This window comes from Microtus pennsylvanicus, chromosome 20 (assembly GCF_037038515.1).
Source record: "Microtus pennsylvanicus isolate mMicPen1 chromosome 20, mMicPen1.hap1, whole genome shotgun sequence".
Taxonomy (NCBI): Eukaryota; Metazoa; Chordata; class Mammalia; order Rodentia; family Cricetidae; genus Microtus; species Microtus pennsylvanicus.
Genome location: NC_134598.1, coordinates 37,158,954 through 37,182,841, shown reverse-complemented (window position 1 = coordinate 37,182,841; position 23,888 = coordinate 37,158,954).

The following is a 23,888-nucleotide window of genomic DNA, read 5'->3' as shown; positions in this document are numbered from 1 at the left end:
GGATGTCTAGCTGCAGTCCAAGGGAGGGTCAAGGGTCAGGAAGGTCTTCTGAGGCTAGTCTCCTGCTGTAGCATGCCTCCGCTGACTGTTTAAGTCTCCCCGCTTATTTTATTCTTAAAAGATTTATTTATGTTACGCCAGACACAATTGCACACACCTTTAACGCCAGCACTCGAGATGCAGGCAGATCTCTGAGAGTTCAAGACCAGCCTGATCTACACAGTGAACTCCAGGCCAGCCAGGGCAACACAGTAAGACCTCACCTGGAGCTAGGTTGGTAACCAGGGAGTCCCAGTGGCCCTGTCTAACTCTTTACAGTATTGAGGTACAGTGTGATCATGCCAGGTTTGGGGTCTTGGGGATTCGAACTCAGGTCTTCATGTTTGTGCAATAGCTTCCCAGGCTCAAGAAATGCTTTTGATTTAAGAAAAAATTTGAAAAATAATATGGAATTTTTGTGTATTCCCCATCTAACATCTTATATCTATAGAGAAAGTATGAAAAACAAGAAATTGGGCCAATAGGATGGCTCAGAGGGTAAAGGTACTTAATGCCGCTGCCTACTGACCAGAGTTCAGTCCCCAGAACCCACAGTGGAAACAGAGTGGAAAGAGAAGAGGAAAAGGATCTCTGGGAGTTGTCCTCTCTCTCTCTCTCTCTCTCTCTCTCTCTCTCTCTCTCTCTCTCTCTCCTCTCTTCTCTTTCTTCTCTTTCCTTTCTCTCTCCTTCTCTCTCTCTCACTCTCCTCTCTCTCTCACTCTCCTCTCTCTCTCATTCTCCTCTCTCTCTCACTCTCTTGCTTTTTCTTTCTCTCTCCTCTTTCTCTCTCTCTCCTCTCTCTCTCCCCCTTCTCTCTCTCTCCTCTCTTTATCTCCTCTCTCTCTTTCCCCTATTGGAGGGAGGCCACTTGTTTGGTTCCTGGCAACTCAGCCCTAAAATAACCACACAGAAACTGTATTAATTAAATCACCGCTTGGCCCATTAGCTCTAGCTTCTTATTGGCTAGCTCTTACATATTAAGTGAACTCATCTCCATTAATCTATGTATCGCCATGTGGCAGTGGCTTACTGGGTAAAGTTCCCAGCATCTGTCTCTGGCAGCTCCATGGCTTCTCTCAGGCTCTACTCTTCTTTCTCCCAGTATTCAGTTTAGTTTTCCCTACCTATTTCTGTTCTGCCCTGCTATAGGTCCAAAGCAGTTTCTTTATTCATTAATGGTAATCACAGCACACAGAGGGAAATCCCACATCACTCCTTTCTCTCTCTCTCTCTCTCTCTCTCTCTCTCTCTCTCTCTCTCTCTCTATCACACACACACACACACACACACACACACACACACAGAATAACAATGAAATAAAAATTTAGAAAGTAAATTGATGTCATAACAAAATGATTAGTGAAATTACAGATCTAAATGAAGTTGGACCAGCCTTCAGAACGTCCCCTCCTCTGTGTGTAGCATATTTATGGGTCTCTGCTGCACTCACTTCACCATACCTCCATAAGTTTCTTCATTTTTTTTGACATAACCTACATGTTCACTTTTCCTTAATAGTCTTGTTGCTTTGTAGCACCAAAGAGGGGTTATTTTGAAGCCCGTCTCTCAATTTACGTTTGCCACATCTATCTCATAATGACACTGAAGTTCTTGATTTTGGAGAACATGCCAAGAACGAGATGATTTCACATCACCTCAGGTGGACCACGGCGCCAACAGACCGTGTGACTTTTCACTCTAACCCTGATTACCTGCTTCTCCACAACCCCATACCGTGAAAAGACACGAGAAGGGTTAGACACAATTAGATGCTTCACCTACCAGAACCCTTCTAAATAACTACCTACATGAAATCCAGTTTGGCTGCCGACTCAGTAGAACACGTTTCTCCTTGGTTTATTTGTAAATGCCAGGTCGAGTTTGCTTTCAGAAATGCCCGTGAGCTGATGACCTTGTTTATCATTGAACCTGAGCTTGAGGAGACTTCTTTTGTGATCCCATTGCTGACTCCCAGAGTCCTTTCTTGTGTGTGAGGGAAGAAATTGTTCTCCTTGGATGTCATCCTTCCCAGGCACTCCCATCAGGTGTAGTATGGGGAGCTGCTGACGGCTGGTCGCCACTGGTGAAAGATGAGTGACAGGGCCAGCTGCTTGTGCCACTGTTCCTGTGGTCACGCCGTCCAACGTTCTGCCCTCTAAATCCTGCCAGCCCCCACCGCAGCATATGTATCTTTCCATTGCTAGCCATTTTCCTCCCATGTGAAGGTCACTTTCTTTATCATGCCCAGCTGGTGATGAATTCCTTCCATAGTCTGTGTATTTTCAAAAGTGTTTGTTTTGAAAATAACTGGATTTTTTTTAAACTATTGGAAGAATACTTTCTGGGTGTATTCCTCCCTGTCCTCCATTTGCTTGAAGTGCTCAGTTCAGCCGTGGTCAGAATCATCACAGGGTTGTTCGGCGGTTGTTCTACACGTGAATTTTAGAACGGATTTTCATCACTCCCCCAGTGAAACTTGTGTTTAGTGGTCAAGCCACCCTCAGTTTCTTCCTCGCCAACCTCCTGCGATCACTAATTCAACTTTTAATTCCAATAGATTTACATATTACGGATGTTTCATATAAATTAAATCATATGACATGGAAATTTTGTAATAGCCTTTGGCGGAGATAATATTTTCATCTGAGTTATAGCATTCAAGAATATTTCGTGATTTTAAATAACATTATAGTCTATTCATTATGTGTGTTTGTGTACGTGAATGTGTGTGTAGCACACATGGAGACCAGAGGAGAGTGGGAGGGTGTTGGGCGTCTCCCCCGTCACCCTCTCCTTTGTTCTCTGCCTCATTGCTTTCAGTCAGGGTCTCTCACTGAACTGGGTTGGTAGCCCTCTTCAGCACCAAACTTTCCAGCTTCTTGAATGTCTGCTGAACCTTAGTTGGATACAAGGCCGTGCCAATTTTGCAATTACGCAGTGTTTTTGAATTCCTATAAGTGTTCCTGTGGGAAGTAGTCTGGACCCTTCAGACTGTACTTTGAAGGTTACTGGGTGGGCTAGAACATTCATCTTGGGTGTGCTGTTCTCTGGTCCTGAAGCAAGAACTTCTCAACACGCTATACGATGCCCTGTGAGTTGGGAACATTTCCAGAGGTGATGTCAGAAGGAGATGCTAGTTCCTATCTGGATCTCCAGAACTCTCTCTCCTGATAGCTCTCTATCTTGCCCCCACGCTTTGCTCGGTGCTTTCTCACTCTGTGCTGACTGAAGGCTGCTGAACAGGACAGCCCTCTGCAGCGCTCTGGGCTCTTCCTCAGCACCACCCTGCCTCCCCAGCACTGTCCCCTAGCTGGAGATGCTTTCATAACACTGGATCTTCAGTTGTGCTCCACTGAGGGGACGTGCCTGACCCTGACAGCATGTCCCTTTTCTACCCCGGGTCTGGTTGTTGCTAGCTTACCTTCTGTGCCTTTAATCTCTCCTTCATTGTCCAATGCCAATTTTCTAAAAAAAAAAATTCATTGTTTTATGCATCTTAGCTGTCTCTGATAGAGGATGAATCAGGTCTTGTTGCTGCATCTTGACTGTAATGAAAATCTCCCAGCATAGACTTCTAAAGCCAGCAAGAACCTTAGGTCATTTGGGGAGTTTTTCATGTGTCTGAGCTGAGACCAAAGAGCCTGTGGTTCATATTAGCTCAGCTGAGAGACTGCAGTCAGTCTTGGCTCTTATTTACTAACTGTGTGCTCTTAACTAGTCTGCTCAAGAAATAAATCTTTGCTACTTCTATTTTCCTTGTTCCTTTTGCACCTCTCTGTAGGAGTCATTTCGAGCAATATTGGGCAGAGGAGATTGCTCAGTGAGTGACGTGGTGGCTGGACAAATGTGAGGACCACAGTTCAGATTCCTAGCACCCAGATGAATGCCAGGTAGGCATGGTAGCCCTGCTGTAATCCCAGCATTCAGGAGGTGGAGATGGATCTGCGGAACAAGCTGCCTAACTAGGCTAGTTGAACTGGTGAAATCAGTAAGAGACTATGCCTCAAAATATAGAAGAAAAGTAACAATAGAGAAAGGCCTCTGATGTCAGCCTCTGGCCTCCAGAAGCACTCATACAAGTGTGCCAACACATGAAATCAAGTATGCATACAGGCATGCATGACATACACATATCTAAAACAGGAACCAATTTGAACAAAGACTTTAGGCTATGGCGTCAATGTTACAGTTCAGACTGCATTAGAAATACAACGACAATTCTGGTCAAGTTGCTCCACCAAGGAATATGAGTTGTCAGGGGAAAAGAATAATCAAATTACTCTTTAATAAGATTACAAGCACCAGGAATGGAGCTTAACAAAGTGGGGAAAAGTACATGATTTATCTAAGATTTCTATCCAGCCCAAAGAGTAAGCTAAGTTTCCTAAAAGCCATCTTAAACTTAAGGAGATAATAATGGGAAATGTTGGTCAACGGGTCAAAGCCCTCAGCTTCCCACCATCTCCTCCACAGCTCCTGGGTACTTACTCTCTGAAACATCCCTTGACTTGTTCTTATGGGCACTTGCCACCATCCCAAATGACCAAGTTCCCTTTCTCCTTACAGTCTGGACCCTGCCCTTACCTCCACAATTTGATGAGCTTTGTGAGAGCTGGGCCTTCGTCTCTGAAGGGTCCAGTCCTTCATGTGGTACCTACGGCTTGCAGGGCTTTACTGAGCCCTGGGACTGGTGGAAAGAGCTAGGCTACTACAGGAACACAGCATATCGGGATGAAACAGGACAGCCGGAACCTGGATTCTGGAAACTTCCCGTGCAGGATCAATTACAGGAAGGCAGGGTGTTCATTCATTTAGTGCCCTGATGGAGGGTGACTTGCTGAGGCTCTGTGCCTCTGACGCACATCACTAGAACTGCTTGAACTTCATCTTATTCCCTTTTATGTGGAGACAGCGGTGTCTATCATGGAACCATGTATGTAAAGCCTATAACAGACCCAGCCCTCCACACAAATGGAGAATCTCATTGACTATTTTTATGTGGCTTTATTTTGAATTCCAAGTCCTTCTAGAACAATCTACATCACTTCGCTCTGGGAAGACTTAGCCCGCCTCTGTATGTATTATATAAATCCCTCTGCTTATGGAAGCCACTAATGACTTTTCTTCCCAGCGTTTTCTTTTCTTTGGTGGAGGCGTCATGTCCCTTTGGATTTTCGCAGGGACGGATCAGATGTCTTCATCTTCTCTTGACACCTCTCCCTAAAATACATGCGTGTAGGAGGCCTGTTTGGAAGCAGGCCTCTGGGGAGCAGAAGAGGAGAAAGGAAAAGCTGGTGTTTACACGTTGCCTTGGTTACAGGCATCACCTCCCATCTGATGAGGGCCTGCCCTCCCAGAAAGCCTGGTTTTAATTTCCCCTTTGAAATGAGGACTGGGCCTTGCTGCCAATTTAGATTTCACTGGTCAGCTGTTTGGCAGATCCCGGTCCCCTGGGGCCATTTCTTCTGCCCAGACTACTCACTGACCTTTTGTGCGGCCACATCCCCTTGGTCTGATGGTTCTGATGTGAATTAAAGTGAGTGGCCTTATTACTGATGCTCTCCCAAGCATCCTAAAGACAATCACTCTGGCTGTAATTTCAGGATAGGGTGGGGATGCCATCCTGGGAGACAAGAACGTGAGGAAACCCTCATCTACCAAGTGAAATACTCCGTGTTTTGGAAAGTACATTGTGTGGCTGACTTACTCAGGTTCGTGGCGCAGTGGTGTAGGGAAAGATGATGGTTCAGGCTGGTTCTAAGAGCTGAGCTATGGGCAACACAGTTGAGTTTGCTGTAGGGTTTGTATAGTGTTGACCATTTGGCTTCATCCTTTCTCGGGTTAAATTCCCTGGTTGTGCTTCTGTAGCATGGGGTGACCGGGGAAGCAGTGTCCACTGAAGCAGATTTTTGAGGGTGGGTGTGAGTTAGCATGTGGGTCTCGAGAACAGTGTGAATATATATCAAGTTGTGGAGGAGAGATGGATGTCCCAGCAAAGAAGCGACCAAAGCATCAGAAGTCAGAGAGAAAATGAGCCAAAAGTTGAAACAATGAGATCTGAGAGGAATCATAGCTGAAGAGAGAGAATGGGCAGCTGTTGATAATGAAGAGTGGGAAAGGAGGTGAAGGGGGACCAGTGGGCCGAGGGGCTGGTTAGCCAGGGGTGCTAGATTTCTTCTGGGGTGTTTCTTGGATGGATCCTAGAGGAACTTCTGAGGTGTACAGGGGGTAGACAAGGGCTTCCTTGTGCTGGGAAAAAATAGTAGTGTGTGTGTGCACATATATACATGTATATGAGTGTGTATATGCAGGTATGCATGTGTGGACGTGTATGCATATGTGTGTGTGTGCGTGCGCAGGTATGTATGTATGCACGTTTATGCATGCGTATGTGTGTGTGTGTGTGTGCGTGTGTGATGAGATCTGGTAAACTCTACAGAGGTTCTAATGGCAGCAACTGTGGGATTCTGTGACAATTACATATACATGCACGGTTTCCTGTGCTCCATGGAAGATTTTCTCCTGCCAGCTCCCCTGAGTGGAGTCCACCATCATCTACCTGAGAGGTTCTGGCCATGTTGCACCCCCAGGAGGTGGCTTCAAACTCCCCAGTCTTCTCCTTTCTATGGTCCTCTTTGCCCTTATACAGACTGAGACTGGAAGGAGAGGCCTTTTCTAAGCCAAGAAACTGTCCTGTTAAGCTTTTCTTCAGACTCATGGGGGCTTTCCTCATTCTTCATGACCAAAAGGGAATTTTAAAAACCCTTTCCAAGAACAAAACGATTCCTCAGAGCATGACTTCCTGTCATTCGCTTTCAGATAGAGGCCGTTGACAAGATGATAGCACCCGCCCTGGCTAACTGAGGATGGTGATGTTCTCCCCTCTGGGAACACATACAATGCCAGGCAGGATTAATGTGTGCCTGGAGCAGTTAAGTAACTTTGTCCGAGGCTAGATTTAGAAAGCAAACAGTGACCTTCAGACCCAGTGACATTTCTTGGCCTTTTAAGTGTCCTGTTACCTTTGAGATGCTAACTTGACAACCCCCAGTTCCTCACGGTGCTTCTGGGATAAGGAGTAGAGCTTGTCCTGTGTGAACCATACTGTTCAGTATTAAACGAAACATCGTAAGTCTGGGGCATATTGTGAACAGTGTTTAACATTCCCGAACTTGAGGTCTGGCCCCCTTGGCCTGTTCCCTTTGATGGTAAGTTAAACATCAAGGCTGTAATGATAGACTAGGCATGTCTTAATAGAGAATAAAAGCCAGTCATTTTGCACGTGCACAGAGAATTCTTTTAAAATAACCAAATATTAGAAGTTTATTTTTCCTTCTTAAAATAAGAAATTGATTCATCTTTAAAAGGTCCTCTCCAGAGCTTGTCTTAAACAGAGGACTTTTCAGATGGCCGGAGTGTCGGCATCTGTTCGTTCAGCATGTGTGAGACATAAAGCCCCAGCTGCCCTGGGAATAGCCATACAGTCTTCCTTCCTGCTGGACCACTGCAGAACCTCCCTGCTCAGCTTCTACCCGGTTCTCTCCTTCCTCTCCATCCCTAACTTTGACTGTGAGCCTTTCATGATAAATGGTCAAAGTTAATTCACCGCTTCCTGGTTTAGTTTTGTGTCTAGAGTTCTTTCTCCTTCAACAGATATTATCTGAGTCCTCCCCAAGGGCCGAGCACTGGGGAGATAATGGGGCTCAAACAAAAAGATTACAGCCGTTGCTGGGTGGGCACAGGGGCCAGAGAATAGTACAGACAGCAGAGGCGGAGGAAGAAGCAAAGATTAGGAGTGAGCGTAATGCGTGGGAGGAAGGGGACCAGAGAGTAAGGCTTGGGGACAGAGATGGTGAAGAACCGTTACAACGGTAAAGAGTGGTCAGCTTAGCAAACACTGGAACGGATCTTTAGAGCCCCAACCTACCTCACTCAAGGTACCTCACTACCTTTTCCTGTTAAATTCCACAAGATCTAGACACCCCCACCTCCCTGACGCCATCTCCCGATGCTTCCCTTCAAGTTAGCGTTCCCTCGACTTTAATTAGATCACTTGAGCTGGTTGCTCACATGTAGATGACAAACTCTGGAGAAATCAGAATAGTTTGTAATTCAGCTAGTAGTATTGTGTCAAGGCTACTGAGTATAGAAAAATAGATCTTAATTAAGTCGTTGGTTAACTTCAGGGAAGTTGAGAGAAATCTCTGTACTATCTTTACAATACTTCTGGCAATTTGGAGTGTTTCAAAATAAAAGGCTCTCTCTCTTTCACACACACACACACACACACACACACACACACACACACACACTGAGCTCGCCACCACCTCCTGAGTTTCCATGCCTGGAGATGGAATGGGACTTAAGACTGTGCATGTCCAGCTGGTCCCCAAGTGATGCTGTTGACCCACAGACCCTGCAGAGAGAATCATATCCCTGAGTCTTTTGTGCCATCCATAGTGACCTCTCTGGAAGTGCAACGACTTAGGCTTACATCTGAAATGGCCTCTTGGCCTGAAGCACAATTTCCTAAAGAGGGATACACATCGTTTTCATTTCTTCACCCTTTCTAGGTCCTTGTTCAGCAGAGCCTACTTCTCAGCAGGTTCAAGGTGGCCCCCTCTCCCTTCAATCCGTGTTCCCTGTCCATCTTTCTTGCTTTATTTTCTCTCTCTAGCACTATGGAATGAGACACGAGGTATTTGCTATTTTGACATTTGTCTGTCTCCTACCAATTCCTGCCTCAGAGAAATAGATGCCTAGAGGGTGTCTCCATCTCAATCACAGCTGCGCCCGGATTCTTAGATGCTTAGAGTAGTTCATCCACAGTAATCGCTCACAGAATGCAAGTCCCGAGTGGGTAGCCGGGAACTCGGCAGAACCGTTGACCATGTTTGGTGCAGGCGTCTGTCAAGAGCTCAAATTCAAGACTCAGAATCATCGGGACCCCAATTCCCTCTCAGCCACATGTTCCTTGCTTATCCAAACATCTTTCCTCAACTAATCTGGGGAGTCCTGGTTACACTATGTCATAAGAAAATGGGGAGACCCAGAGCAGCAAAGCAGACCATGTGCCCTGACCAGAGCCGGGGACTTTGTCTCTGTCTATGTTTTCACAGCACAAACCCAGTCTCTGTGATTATGGGAATTTTGAATGGGAAATCCATTCTTTAGGGCTTTGGGGGAAGTGGATGATGCTATGGACAACCTTCAAGCAACTCAGAGAGGAGGCGTGTTCACATATTTTCAGATACTTACAAAGTGATTGGCTAGTGTCTAAATTCTCTCTGTATTTGTTGAGAATCAGCCTATCTAGCCATGAAAACAGGACCTCCGAGGACGACTCCAAACCATTGCTAGAAATACATTCAATGAACTTTTTGAACCAGCTTGCAATTAAATAACAAGATATATGTCCTTTTATATCTCTAAGTATATTAAATATATTTGAGTCCATTTCATTTGATTAATACCTATACTAGCAATATATAATCATGAACATAAACATTTGTGTCATATATTAATATAAATATTTTTCACTTTATTTGAGAATATTAGGATTTGTGGTTTTGAAATGCAGACAGAGGACTTATCGATACAGGTTTTATCGTGTAGCTTCGTGCTCTGCCACCGCGGATGTTTGCACACGCACTCACATGCTATGCTGTATTGTCAACTGTAGCGTACGGCGCCTGTCTGCAATCTATGCGCTACCATACAGTTTGTGAGCTGGGCAAGGGGCTGGAGATTGAAACACACAAAGACTCACAGACAGAGAGACGGAGACACGGGTCATCCTTGAAACAGGAATGCCCCCTTTATTGTGTCCAGGGGCAGCTTACATAGGAATCATTAACTGATAGCCACACCCAAGCCAAACCCACCAGAAACCACTCCTCTGCCATCAGGAACTCCCGAGGGTCTCGTGCACAGAGCAGGTGTAGACACTCAGATCAGGGGAAAACAAGTTGTTTACAAGGAATTCAGGATCTGGGGGTTCACAGCTCCCAACAGGCACCAGGTATAGAAGATGTTCCACGTTTAACTTGGGGCAGCAGTGTCAAATTAGAAACTTCTTTATCTTCCTGGAGTGTGTCCATTGCTTCAGCCCCATCCTACGTGCCGATCCCTTTCCTGTCTGGTTTTCTTTTAAGACAGGCTCTCACCATGTGGTTCCAGCTGGCCTCTAGCTTACAGTCCTCTCGCCGGTGCCTCCTTAGAGCCAAACTTACATGCACACGCCCATCCTGCCAAGTGTTTAATGAAAAGCTTCATGCAGGGGCCGCATCTTGGTCAACAGCGTCAGCGGTGAAGAAGATGGATAAGGGACTGCTTACTATCGGCTTCACAACCGTGGGGAGATGAAAGGGTGCGGGAAGAAAGGAAGTGGACTGGCAACAAATACAAAGAAACCTGACTTCAAAAAGACCTGTTCATCAAATAAAGAACACCAATGGTATTCAAAGAATGAAAGGCAAGACGGGAAGAGCTCCCAGAGGCAGGTAGAGTACAAAGGGGAGAGAAAGGACTTATTCCACACTTGCCCGCTCCATCTCTAGTGCGGCTGTTACAGCCTTTTAGTTAGGGGACGTGCTAAAGGGACACACACAGCCCATTTACTCGGGGGACAGAACCAAGGAGAGCACCCTGTTCTTTGTTATTCACAATGCATACTCTGGGTGTCGTCTGTCCTGAGACTGACTTCTGTCTGTCTGTCCCTTGCCCCCAAACTAGGAAATGCAGTACTTGTTTATTTATAAAGCTCGTCAGAATATACCCCCTTTGTCCTGCAGTATTTCCTCGGTCACAGAGCCTAGCTTTTGCTCAGTGGCATCTTGGATGCCACTGTGTATACTGAGTTTTCTGTTGTTCTCCTTGACCAACCACACGCTTAGGGAACAGTAGCCACCATTCACTGAGGGCCAAGCATAGGCCGATGGTGGAATGGGACCTGGTGTGAGATGGTAGCTAACACCGACTGAGCTCTCCTCTGCTCCCTGCTCTCCTGTTCTGAGCACTCTACTTCTGTTCTCTCATTCAGTGGTACGGCAGCCGAAGACACGCGTGTTCTTGTCGTCTCCACCCTCCAGATGCTGATGCCAAGACCCGAGCATTTTCCCGGGGGATCACAGAGGCAGTAAGTAGAGGAGCCGGGCCTTAAACTGGCCCCATAGTCTCAAAAACACTATGCTGATCGTGCTGTGTGTGCGTGTTCTTTCACAAGCTGGTTAGGCGGGCACTATTGCTCCTGTGTCACTAACAAACTCTATGGAGTTGAACTTAGTAAAACCACATAGAATGCAGAGTGTGCGTTTAAATCTGGAATGTTCTATCGCACAGATTTTACAATATGCCATCAGGCTGGCTATCTGACATGCTGGTTCCTATTGGCCACTGTAGTGGTTTGGGTGAGAATCTTCCCCATAGGTTCGTGTATTTGAACCCTTGGTGTCCCCATCTGGTGGCATTGTTAGAGAGGCTTAGGAGGTGTGGCCTTGCTGGAGGAAGTGTGTCACTAGAGGGGGATTCAGGAGTGTCAGAGCCTTGGGCCGTTCTCCGTGCTGACAGCTGAGCACCGAGCTCTCAGCTTTCTGCTCTGGCTGCCCTGGTGTTTGTGGCCATGCCTCTTTGGAGACTGGTGAAGGGTTAATCGGCAAACTGGTACCTCCAGCAGGACAGCCGGAAGATGAGCCCTGGGGGTTAAAGACCACAGATGAGAACATGCTATGGTTAGTCCTCGGCTCCCACCAAAGATAAGGGCAGGGTCTGGGCACAGAGGCTCCCACCACACCTGATGATTGACACTGACCTGGTACTGTTGTGGGCATCTGATAGCCCCTTGGACACCTCTGGTGGACAAGTAAGCTTTGCTTTCCAGCTATGTCCCGGGGAAGCCCTGTGCTTGGGCCTTGAGTACAGGCTTGGCCTTCGCTGGGCTCACACTTCCTAGTTAGCATAGACGGTCAAGCCAAGCATTTCAATACAACCTTTATGTGTCACGATCCCTCCATGCAAACACATTCAGCTCCTACCTAATGCTTGCCAAGGCTTCCAGAGCAGGCCTTTGGAAGGACTGATCTATGCCTGGGGCCTGTTTCAGCACAGGCTCCGGTACTTGTGGGACCTGTGATTCCAGAGCCCTGCAGGTCATACAACCCATCATGCTGATCAACCAAGGCACGCCACTCCCATTTGCCATTCATTCCTGAGCTTGCATTTTCAGTTACAAGTTAGATACAGCTCAGCTTGAGAAATCGTCTGGGTGCCGTGTATTAAAATTCCAGCAGCCTGCTGGGGCAGATGGGATAACCACCCTGGCAAAACGCTGAGATAATTAATGGTGGCAACAAAATTGTTATTGTTAAATACAAAACAATTCCAGGACCTTTCCAACAGCTAATAAAAAAGGAGATATTGTAGATAATCATAGCGAATGTAGCTATTTTAAAGGCAGCGATTACGCCCGATCACTTCCACAGCAGATTAAGTGCCTCTCGGCCTGGGCCTGGCATGTTTATGAAGTCAGACATTGTAATGCCTGGCTGGAAACAGAGGTAAGTGCAGATGGCAGAGCTTGCGGAGCCGTTTGCTCTATTAGCACCTATAAAATTACTTAATGACCCTAAAGAATTGTATTTGTTTTCCTAGAGATTTATTTCCCATTTATGTCTTGTATCTTTTGAGACCGAGTTTTCTTTGGATTGCTTTACTTTTGTGAGGATGAACCATGAAAATAAAAATGCCTTTTCAAAGGGGGAAAAAATCTCTAAAACCATGAGCAGGGACATCTGTAATTGATCTAATCAAGGCCCAAAAATGAGAAGAAAGAAGAAGAGGAGGATAAGGAGGAGGAAAAGAGGATGAAGGGAGGGCAGGAGGGAGGAGGGGGAAGTGGGGGAGAGTACGTCAGAGAGCAGTGTGGGACTTGAACTGCCGTTTTCTCCTGGCGGATCAAGCAGACTTCATCAAAGTCCATTTCGCTTTGAGCCAGCTGAGCCTCACTTAGACAAACCCTGTCAGGGAGGAGGAGAGTTGTCTGACACAGGGCCAACCGGAAAGAGCCTTTCCTTTCCAACTCCCTGTCCTCAGGTGCCAGTATATCTAACAGTCCCCAGAGTGACCAGCGATGGCAGGCGGATGGTGCTGAGAAGTTGCTGGGTCAACAACATTTCACACCATGGACGTGAAGTTCAGCCAGGCCATTGCTACAGTAAAACTGTGAATGAGGCCAGGTGTTGGTGGATCCTCAGATCCTTAACTTGCTTGTGTATTATACTATTTCAGGGGCCTCCATCAGCCCCAAGCAGCTGCCGTGGGTCCTGGCCTTGTGCCTACCTATGAATCACTCCTGTCTGGGGCCCTGTTATCCCCAAAGGACACAACTAGGTGCTTAACTCGTGCCATCCAGAACCCAGGGAAGTTCATGCCCCTTCCTGTTGAGTAACTGAAGATAGAAGTGTTGAGCGAATTCTCTCCTTTCCCCCTAACCATGGAAAATCCTGAGATGTAGTTTATCCTTTAGGGAAAGATCTAGTATTCAACAGCCAGTCAGTCACATTTAACCATGGACAGCTCAAAAGTGCATCGTCCTCTGTGTGTCCCTCTGGTAGATGGTTTTCTAAGTGCCCACTATTCCGTGATACACGCTCCTTGATGGGCAGAACTTGACTCATTGTACCCCTTGGCGGTTAGAATTCCACTGTCGCCTTTTACTTATGGCAAGGACTTGGGGACTCACTTCCAGGAGAAGGGAATTCTGCAATGACAGTATGACACCCCCAAGACTGTGTGATAAAAAGACTTCTTCCTTCTTGGATTATTTCTTTTTGTGGCCTAAACTGTGTCCCCTCAAAACTTACCCTGCTGGTACCTCAGAAAGAGTAAATGGAGATAATGTATGTGCAGGGGATATTAAGCTAGTCTCCAAGCTGTCCTTATGTGGACATTTGTGCAGGGTGGACCCTGCCAGGCACAGTGAGGAGACGCCCAGCCGTGTCGGCAGCAAGGGCAGAGCTTCTACCAATATGTTGCTCTCTAGCTTCCAGAGTAGTGAGAAGATCAACAGTTGGCCAGTCTGAGCCGCTTGGTTACGCCGCCCTCCTGCTCTCATCCCCTTTCCTTCTTCCTCCTTCTAAGAGGCCAGCTGCCCGGCCTATGGGCAGCCCTTTGAGGAGCTCAAATGGCAGGAGCTGAAGTCTCCGGACAGCACTCAGGTGAAGGAGCATGAGAACCGTGATGGAGGCTTGATTTGAGGACCTAAGGCAGTCACCTAGCTAAGTTGTCTTTGGTTTAGACCCTCAAAGTTGCACGAGATGATAAATGCGGGTTGATTTAAGCCACAGAATTTGAGGGATCTACTGCATAGCAACAGTAAGTGCCTCTGTGTATTTCACCCCGAACCTTGATTTTAGCCTTGTAACCAGACATGGAAGTCAGCATCATTTCATGAACCCTCTGGCTGGGACTGCCTTCTGGGAGGATTCCTATAGCCAAGGTTCCCTCTGTGATAGTCATGGTCTACTCCAGCTTTAACTCAGATGAGGATTGGCCTTTAGCTGTCACTGTTCAGGATGCACTTCTAAGTCATTTTATGAGATCCAAATTTATTGAGGAAGTGTAGTATTCTAGTTCTGAAAGACACATAGTCAGATAAGCAGATGAACTTCCTTCATCATGGGGTCCAAGAGATGGGAGATATGATCCATCAGATACTTGGGACCTGGTCACAGAATTCCTGTTGCCCCAGCCCCACTCCACCCCCAAATCCTGTCAAGGAGGTGTCTAGCTAGAAATGGTAAGGGTTAGTTCCCCAGAGAGTCCAGAAGGACTCAGCCCAGTCATCACTCTTAACCCTGGACAACTCCTTTAGATTTCTGTCCTCCAGAACTGTTGAGATTAATTGGTGTCATTTAAAGGCCATAAAGCAGGCTGGGGAGATGGTTCAGTGGACACAATGCTGGTTGTGCAAGCAGGAAGACATGAGTTTGTCTCTCTGGCATCTTCAAGGTAGAAGAAGAAGCCAGGGCCTGGACAGCTGACTCCGTGGTTAAGAATGTTTTCTGCTCTTCCAGAGAATCAGTGTTTGGTTTCCAGAACCCGTATCAGGCTGCTCACAACCACATGTAGCTTTAGCTTCAATAGATATGATATTGTCCCATACACATGATGTACAGACACACACACACACACACACACAATCTGATAAGAAAGGCCAGACATGCCGGGCGGTGGTGGCGCACGCCTTTAATCCCAGCACTCGGGAGGCAGAGGCAGGTGGATCACTGTGAGTTCGAGACCAGCCTGGTCTACAAGAGCTAGTTCCAGGATAGGCTCCAAAAAAAAAAAAAGAAAAAAGAAAAAGAAAGGCCAGACATGACAATCTGGAGAAGGTAGATCTAGGGTCACTAGCCAGTCAATCCAGCCAAAATGAACTCCAGGTTTAGTGAGAGATCCCACTTCAAATTACACAATACACACACACACCTAAATAGATAAAAATAAATAAATAAAGGCCATAGTTTGTGGCCATTTGTTAGAGAGTGTGGCTAGAAACTGCTTGTTTGTTCCTGGCTGCCAGACCATGAAATAATCACTGAGAAACTATATTATTTAAATCACTGTCTGGCCAATCACTTAAACATATTGTTAGCTAGCTCTTATATCTTTGGTTAACCCATTTTTATTCATCTGAGTATTGCCACATGGCTGTGTGGCTTACCAGCAAGGTTCTGGAGCATCTATCTCTGGTGGTGGCCACCTGGCTTCTTACTGACTCTGCCTTCTCTCTCTCTCTCTCTCTCTCTCTCTCTCTCTCTCTCTATATATATATATATATATATATATATATATATATATATATATATATATATATATATATACATATATATATAGTCTTACAGCCTGGCTATATTCTGATAAGCCATTGACCAAAAGCAGCTTCTTTATTAAGCAATAAAAGCAACACATATGCAGAAGGACTTCCCACAGCAAGTCAGCAAGAGAATGAATCTCATGCCTCCTTGGAGTGTGGACTCCCTTTCAAAGGAACTGCTCAAGAGTGCTAGTCTGTCTCTCCAGGAGGCCCAGACAGAGGCCCACTCAATGAGTTTCCAAGTGGCTCTGAGGCCCAAACTCCATTCAGAGGTGACTCTATTTGCCCCTTAGACTGGGCCCTATGCCTCAGGGCAGTGTAAACAGCAGGGGTCAGTAAGTGAATCTTTTTCTTCTCCTAGTCCAGCAAATGGCTTTTCAGCATTTCTGTTCCAGGTGGCTTGGATATCTGAAGCAGAGAGGCTGTGGAAAGATGATGGAAGCCCCGTTAGTGCAGAGGCAAGCCCATTCTCCAAGGGCTAGCACCGAGCCCCCTATCAGGTGGATTTTCTGAGCAATAAATAGCCCCAGGTGTGCTAGCAATTGACCGGATTAAATAGAATGGGTTGGGAAGCGGACTGTAGGGTGCTGGCTACCTACAAATGACTTGGTATTTGCCAGTTCTTCTCTGATTGGTATCCAGATGCTGTCCCACTGTCCCCGGTACGACACCCCTAAGGTCAACAAGACATGGTCACTCTCTGAGATTGGGCTATATCCTTTGAGCTTCTGCTCCTTCTTTCACTAGGTTTCTGGGGAGAATCATTTTAAGTCTTGTTGGTAGAGGTTTCTGTCCCACCAGGTCCCACAGCCGTTTAGTCCCAAATAGATCACACAGAGGTCTCTATTAATTATAACCTGATTGGCCTAGTATCTCAGGCTTCTATTAACTCTTATAACTTATATTAGCCCATAATTCTTGTCTGTGTTAGCCACGTGGCTTGGGACCTTTTTCGGCGAGGCAGTCACATCTTGCTATCTTGCTTCCTCTATGGCTGGGTCTTGACTGCATGTGGAAACTTCCTTCTTCCCAGAATTCTTGTTGCCCCGCCTCTACTTCCTGCCTAACTACTGGCCAATCAGCATTTTATTAAAACTAATACAAGTGACAGAATAAAGGACCATTGTCCCACAGCAAAGCCTGAGTTGTGTCACCCCTGATGGATAGAATGGCAGGGGAAGGCTACCACCTCATTGCGGGCAAAGGTTAACTAAGGGGGATGGATTTTCCCATCACCCTGAGAGAGCCTGTAGACCCTTTGTGCAAACACTAGCTTGACAGGGGAAAGGTCTCCCTTCTGCAGAGGGCAGCAGACAGAGTAAATATTGACAGTCAGGAAGCCTTGCTTTTCTAAGTGTCCCTAGGCTGCTAATGGAGCAGAAGAATGCTCTGGGCCCTTCCTTATCAACCAAGGGAAAACCATTCTCATTGCATGCCGTGTTTGGCATTTTATGAGACTAAAAGAACCATCTTGGACCTTGTAGAACAAGTTGGTTCCACTTGGACCAGACAGCAATATTCTAGTGGTCTTGACTCTGCTCCACCATGGTATTTCCCTACAGAAGGCCCAAGGTGAGTCCTTCCGACTGTCTGCAACGTTCTGCTACAGGAGGCCCCAGCAGCCCCCCCATCTATTGACAAAGTGGCTTTGATGTTGAACCTCTCTTAAGAGAGAAGAACACTTGAGATCTCTAATACTCCTAGCTGCTTTCCAAATAGGCTGTCTGTCTCTGAGAACATCGTGCCATGACGGTACTTCAGACTAAAGCATTTAGGATGTTTGTATGTTACATGTTTCTGGGAAGAAAGACGCGTTGAACAGAGGCAGATAAAAGTCAGACAAAGCTATTTCCCCATCACCATGTTGCTCGAAAGCCAGGCTGTCTTGTTGGCTTCATTGAATTTGCAAAGGCTGCTACATCATAGAACTCTAGGAACTACCATTGACTGCTGGCATCCCATCTGGACTACTGCCTGCTTTGTGTGTGTGTGTGTGTTGTGGGATGGGGTAGTATATACAAATGCTGTATGCATTTATGTGTGTGGTATATACATCTGTTGTACAAAGACCCAAGGAAGACATCAGATGTCCTACTCCATGGCTCTCTTCCGTATTCCTTTGGTCAGAATCTCTCACTGAATCTGGATCTAGGCTAATGGCTCCATGGTGTTACATGTATGTGAGCAGCCAAGCTCTGCTTTTTATATGTGGACTGTGGATTTGAACTTAGGGACTCACGTGTGTGTAGCAAATGTTCTTAGCTGCTGAGCCGTCTCCAAAACTTCCACTGTATACTTCTGTGAAGAAATTATTATTGGAGTTCACACTTACACAGCATCCTAGGCTATAAACAGAGATCTGCAGTCTCCTATACTCTGTCCCATGCCTTAGTTATAACTGCAGAACTGAGCCACGGGGACAAATTGACTTGCAAAGTCAGAAGTGCCTCTTATCCGGTCCCTTTGTAGAACAAGTCTGTCCACTACTCAGAAAGACAACCCAAGAGTACAGAGTTAGAGAGAAGTGTAGATTCCAGCAGGCCGCGGACTGGCCGGAGCACTGCTGTGGTAAACTGTTGAGTTCGCACTTCAGTGTTTGCTTCTCTTCGGGGATCTGGACTGAGGTGGTGTGCACAGGGGGAGCAGGGGCCTCCCTGCCAGAATCCATCTTGCCGATGTCTCCCAGAACTGCCCCATTACCCAGCTCCTGGCTTCTCTCATCAGCGCTGCTGCTCTTCCCAGTGCTCTGGCCCTGGGGGCCACATGGATGAGGCCTTTGACTCTTGATGTAATAACGCTGAGTGACACCCACAAGTGGAGAAGTTTGGGAATAATGTAAAAAACTGTGGAATGCTCTCAGTAACCAGGGGCCCAGCCCGGTTTTGGACAGTGAATCACAGTTCTAGCCAAGACGCTCCCATTACAATCTCTGCTGACCGCCTTAGAGAAACTGCTCCCACGAACCTAAGTGGCTTCTCAGCTTCCCCCACAGCCCTGACTTGTTCCCTGTACTCTGGTCCTGTGTGTGCTCCTCATTTCTCTGCTCATCTTCATCCTACTCGGTCTCGTTTGTGGGGGATCGGCCTGTACCCGATCTGTCTGCCATGTAACGTAACTTGAACAACAGAAATGCTAGCTCCACTCTTTTCCACTTGAGCTCCCTTGTCGTCCCTTTGGTTGAGTAGTTTCGAGTTCGTATTGAATCTGGAATGCTCTGCTTGACCTTGGGCCTCGCGTCCATGTGAATGCTAGCAGCTCAGATGATTTAGAAGAAAGCCAGACATGGGGCCAGCTGCCTATTGCTGGGGTTTGAAGTACGCTTGAGTGAACAATGGCTCAGAGAACACTAATGTTTATTTTCTACTTAGATCCTTCATTTTCTACATGAGACCAAACACGTGAAGGAAGGTCCCTGACAAAAACAAAGCACGGGTTATGGGTGAACTTGGATGACATAATTGTTCTTTCAACACCTCCATGGGATGAAACCCATAGCCTTTCTTTCTTAACTACTTCTTGCTTTAACAATATTATTTTAGACCATTTATGAAGTACCCTAGTCTCTGTAGCAAGTACTTTATGCATAGTTATTTATTTAAACACCATAACAACCCTATGATGAAGGTATCACCATTGTCTTTTTATAGTGTTGGAAATGAAGACATCGAGAAGTTAAATCACACAGGCCAAAAATCTGGCTTACGTCTATGACATTTGTGGGGTGTGTGTGTGTGTGTGTGTGTGTGTGTGTGTGTGTGTGTTGTTTACAGCTGGTTCTCCTATGAACAGAAGATGTCGGAGACAGAATAGGTGCAGAATAAATGTTTACGGGATAGAGGTGTGATTGGCACCAAAGCTGGTGTCCTTCTCCATCGTTTCCACTTTGGTTCGTCATGGAAACCGCTTCCAGAGCATTCCAGAACACAGATGCTCTAGGCTTCTTCAAGAGTGTGAGGGTGACGCCCAAGGAATCTGATTTTCATACACTTCCCAGAAAACTCTGACGAAACTAGCTCCATTGCAGACTGCAGACCCAAGCGTGGAATTCATGCAGCCCTATACTGTTTGGCGGAAACTTCCCAATGTTTAAGGTTTCTGCAAGCAAAGTCAAACCACAGCGTATGTGTCACCGTGCATGTAGCACATGACAAGCCCTTTTGAAATAACTCATGTTTCACAACATTTCCAGTTGCTCTCCCACCTCCGCCCAAGCTATCAGGACAGAAGGTGGTCTTGGGGGTCAACTGGTTCTCCCTAACATGCATAGCCCCCCAAATCACCAGGTTTCGGTCTCGTCCTTTCTACTGAAAAAAGCAACTCCTTTGATGAATCTAGGGATTACCCAAGTCTCCTCAGATATCAGCTTCTTTTGTTGAAGGATGGGGGACCAGAACTGACCTGGTTGATCCCGAGATGGTCTTATGTCTTGTTTCAGTAGAAAGGTTCTAGCTTATCCCCATATTCAGAGTGTACTTAGTTTAAACCATGAAACTTGGTGAGAATAATAGACAACACAGTCATTCTAAGGCAAGAAGGCAAAGAACTCAAAGGAGATGAGTTTTGCTCATGACTATTGAGGAATTTATAGGCCATGGAAGAAAAACAAAAAGATAGGTGCATCTCATGGGCCAGGAGATGTTAAAACAGAAGGCGCATGGTCATTTACTGAGGAAGGCAGGAAGCAGTTCAAGCATCCAGCGAGTGGTTCTGGAGGCTTATTTTTAAGTGTCTAAAATCCCAGCAAGATAATACCCTCTGGTGGCTATGGTGCACCAGGGTATATGTGATTCCTAGACCTATATGCTAAGAACCTAGAGACAGTAGAGTCTGTTTTCATCCCTAGGGGGGAGGTCATCTCAAAGTCAACTAACAAAAATGTTTCCCACTTCTTTAGAATTGGAGCAGGCACAATTGATTAAGGATTTGGATCTCAGCATCACACCCGAGGTCCAGTGGCCTCTCTGAGCAAGCTGGGCAACTCCTCAGGATGTGAGGATTCAAGGCTAGGGGCAGCTGTTTCAATTTGTGTTTATGCGACTCCTCTTTTCTCCTCCCTTGACAAACCCAAGTCACTGGGCAAAAGTCCACTTGGTCTTTAGAGGAGTTTTCCCCCTTCTCACACAGTGTCCCAGAGCTGTCAGGGAGTTTCCTAACATTCCTCGGGAAAGTCATCACTTCCAGCCCTGCCCTGTATTACATCCCCTTGCTTAGTTAGAAAGCAGGGAATGGATCTCAGGAGTTTCCCCCAAGGTCACACAATGCATGGGAGGTAGAACAGTGGGCCAACTGGTGCAGTGATGGACAAGTTCCCAAGCAGATAGGGAGGGTTAGAGAAAAGTTAGATAAATCCCAAGGCTGAGATGGCTCATGTTCCTGGAGACTTTCCTGATTTACTCCTCAAACAGTGAGATGTGAAGTCTAGAAGTGGAACCAGTAGTTAAGAGGGCTTGTCTGGCTTGTGTTTGTTCCCAAGTGCTGGTCTGGGTTTGATCCCAAGGACTGGGGGGGAGGGGGGGGAGAGAGAGAGAGAGAGAGAGAGAGAGAGAGAGAGAGAGAGAGAGAAGAAGGAGGAGGAGGAGGAGGAGGAGGAGGAGGAGGAGGAGGAGGAGGAGGAGGAGGAGGAGGAGGAGGAGAAAAGAAAGAAAAGAAAAAGGAAATATGAATGAACAGAGATAATACACTAAGTGCTTAGAATTTTAATTTTGGGGACGGCATCAGTGCCACTGAGTCTGACGTCTCCATGGTTCCTAGCGTAGAAAACTCTTCTGCTCTCTTTAACCAGCACCAGAATTCTATTGATTTCTCACACCATTTCCTGTTTAGGTATTTACTGATTTTTAATTATAAAGTATTATGAATCCATTGTCTGACATTGAGAAGTACTGATCATCATTTTAAGGAAACAGGAATGAAAAGCACATCCTCAAACAACCAGCATTACTATTTTCAATTACCCCTGCACTTAAGGGCCAAGCAACATCATAGAAGGGTGGTGGGAAAGACTGTAAAACATCTACTTCAAGATAACCTCTCTTAGAAAAGAGAAAGAGAGGGGGTGAGGATGGTGGAGAGATAGAACACAAATGGGGAGTGGAAAGATAGGGAGGGGGCAAATATAATTAGGTATGAATATGATCAAGATAGAGTGTATGAAATCCTCAACTAATAAAAATATTGCTATTTTAAAACAACTCTCCAAACAAATTTTGTCTTTCTAATGGCCTTAAAAAGTATTTTGTGTTCTTAATGATTAAAGCCCTAATATTCATTTTCACTCTACATTTCTACTGAGTGATGGAAAATATTTAGAACTTTTCTACTCTTTTCCTCTTCTTTACACCAAGCCACGGTTGGTGTTAATTATTAGCACTAAACAATATTGTAAGCTTGACGAGATGTTGTTTCCTTAAAGCTATTCATTAAAAACACAAATATGTGCCTAGATCCAACTACAATTTTGTCACTGTTGGTTCGCCATATTTTCAACATCTTCAATTTCCCTATAGAACCATTATTCTGTCTGAATAAAATACTTTGCAATAATTTTAGTAGTGAAGATACATTGTTCCAAACTCAGTTTAAGTGTGAACATGGCTTTCTGGTCTACCTCACTGTGTAGAGAACTCCAAGCTGACCAGCATCTCCTCTTAGTCCATTTGAGCTGCTTCCATTAGGCTATTATTTTATGTTTTACAGTTCTATCAATGCTACTAAGAAGTTGGTTGTCCTTCTTGGTTGCTGTCAATCTAACAGTTGAGTCTTTGGAAATCACCTTGATTTGGTTTGCTTGTTTAACTGAAATTTCATTCTAATGTGCCTTCTTTTTCAAATCCTGAATAGGATTTATGTGTGTGTGTGTGTGTGTGTTCTGTGTACTATTAGTCCATCATTCCCATCAAACTATGTATCAATATCTAATTTTAGAAACTTTCAGCCTTAAAGTCTTCAAATATTTTTGTTGCCTTATGAGATTTTAACTATGTATATAGTTTGCTTTCTCCCTATATCCTCTTGCCATGATATATGAATATATATCTATATATAAACACTTTCTTTCTGTGTGATCCATTCTGTCTTGCATATCTTTCAATTGCTTTTCCCAGGCCCACCTTTCCTGCTTTCCTTATGGTATGTTTTCTGGGTTGTGTTGTGCCAGTCTCTATGATGAAGAGATACCAAACATGGGCTTTAATTTGGGAATAGGGAAAAAGAGCATAGAAGTGACTCGCATCTCTTAATAGCATCACGTAAAGGGATCCTTGCCAATTTTTGGGTTAGAATGGCTTTGGGTAACAGGTAGGTTTTACTTAGTCTTAAGGACATGATTTATGCTGAACTTCTTTGGAAATATTATCTACATGGGGGCCTCCTCTTTTTTGATGCCTAGTCATCCCCAGGGCACTCAAATGCAGCCTTTAGTCTTGGCATGGACCCAAAAGATTTTCTGTAAGATTTCTGATGTACTTACCCCACTTAATCCAATAGCAAGTTTCAGTTCACATTTAACTTCATCTTGTAGCAATATTCAAATATATTCTTTGTGCTTTGGAACAATTTATTTCACCTGTAAGTGATCTTATGCATTTATATTTTGTGTTTTTGGGGGATCGAACCCAGGGCTTTACAAGTGCTTTACCACTAAGCTCCATTCTTTAAAACCCTTAATTTTCTAACATGTGAAACAAGGCTGCAACCGTCTCCTTCCTAAGGCTGTGGTGGAAAATTACAGAAAGTCATACATAGAAAGTGTGTCATAGATTGTCCAGCACATGGCACACGCTCCACAGTGGCAAGCTACTACTATGGGCAGAAATTCTTCTCCCCATCTTTAAATGTTACCCACAGTGGTTGAGAAAACAGAGTGCTTATCTGCCCACCCCACCGAAGAGCTTCTGAATTGTACAACCGATGGCTTTCAGACATGCTTGTGGTGCCTGAACCAGAGCTCAAGGCCATAGGAACCTTTCCTTTCTGTTTT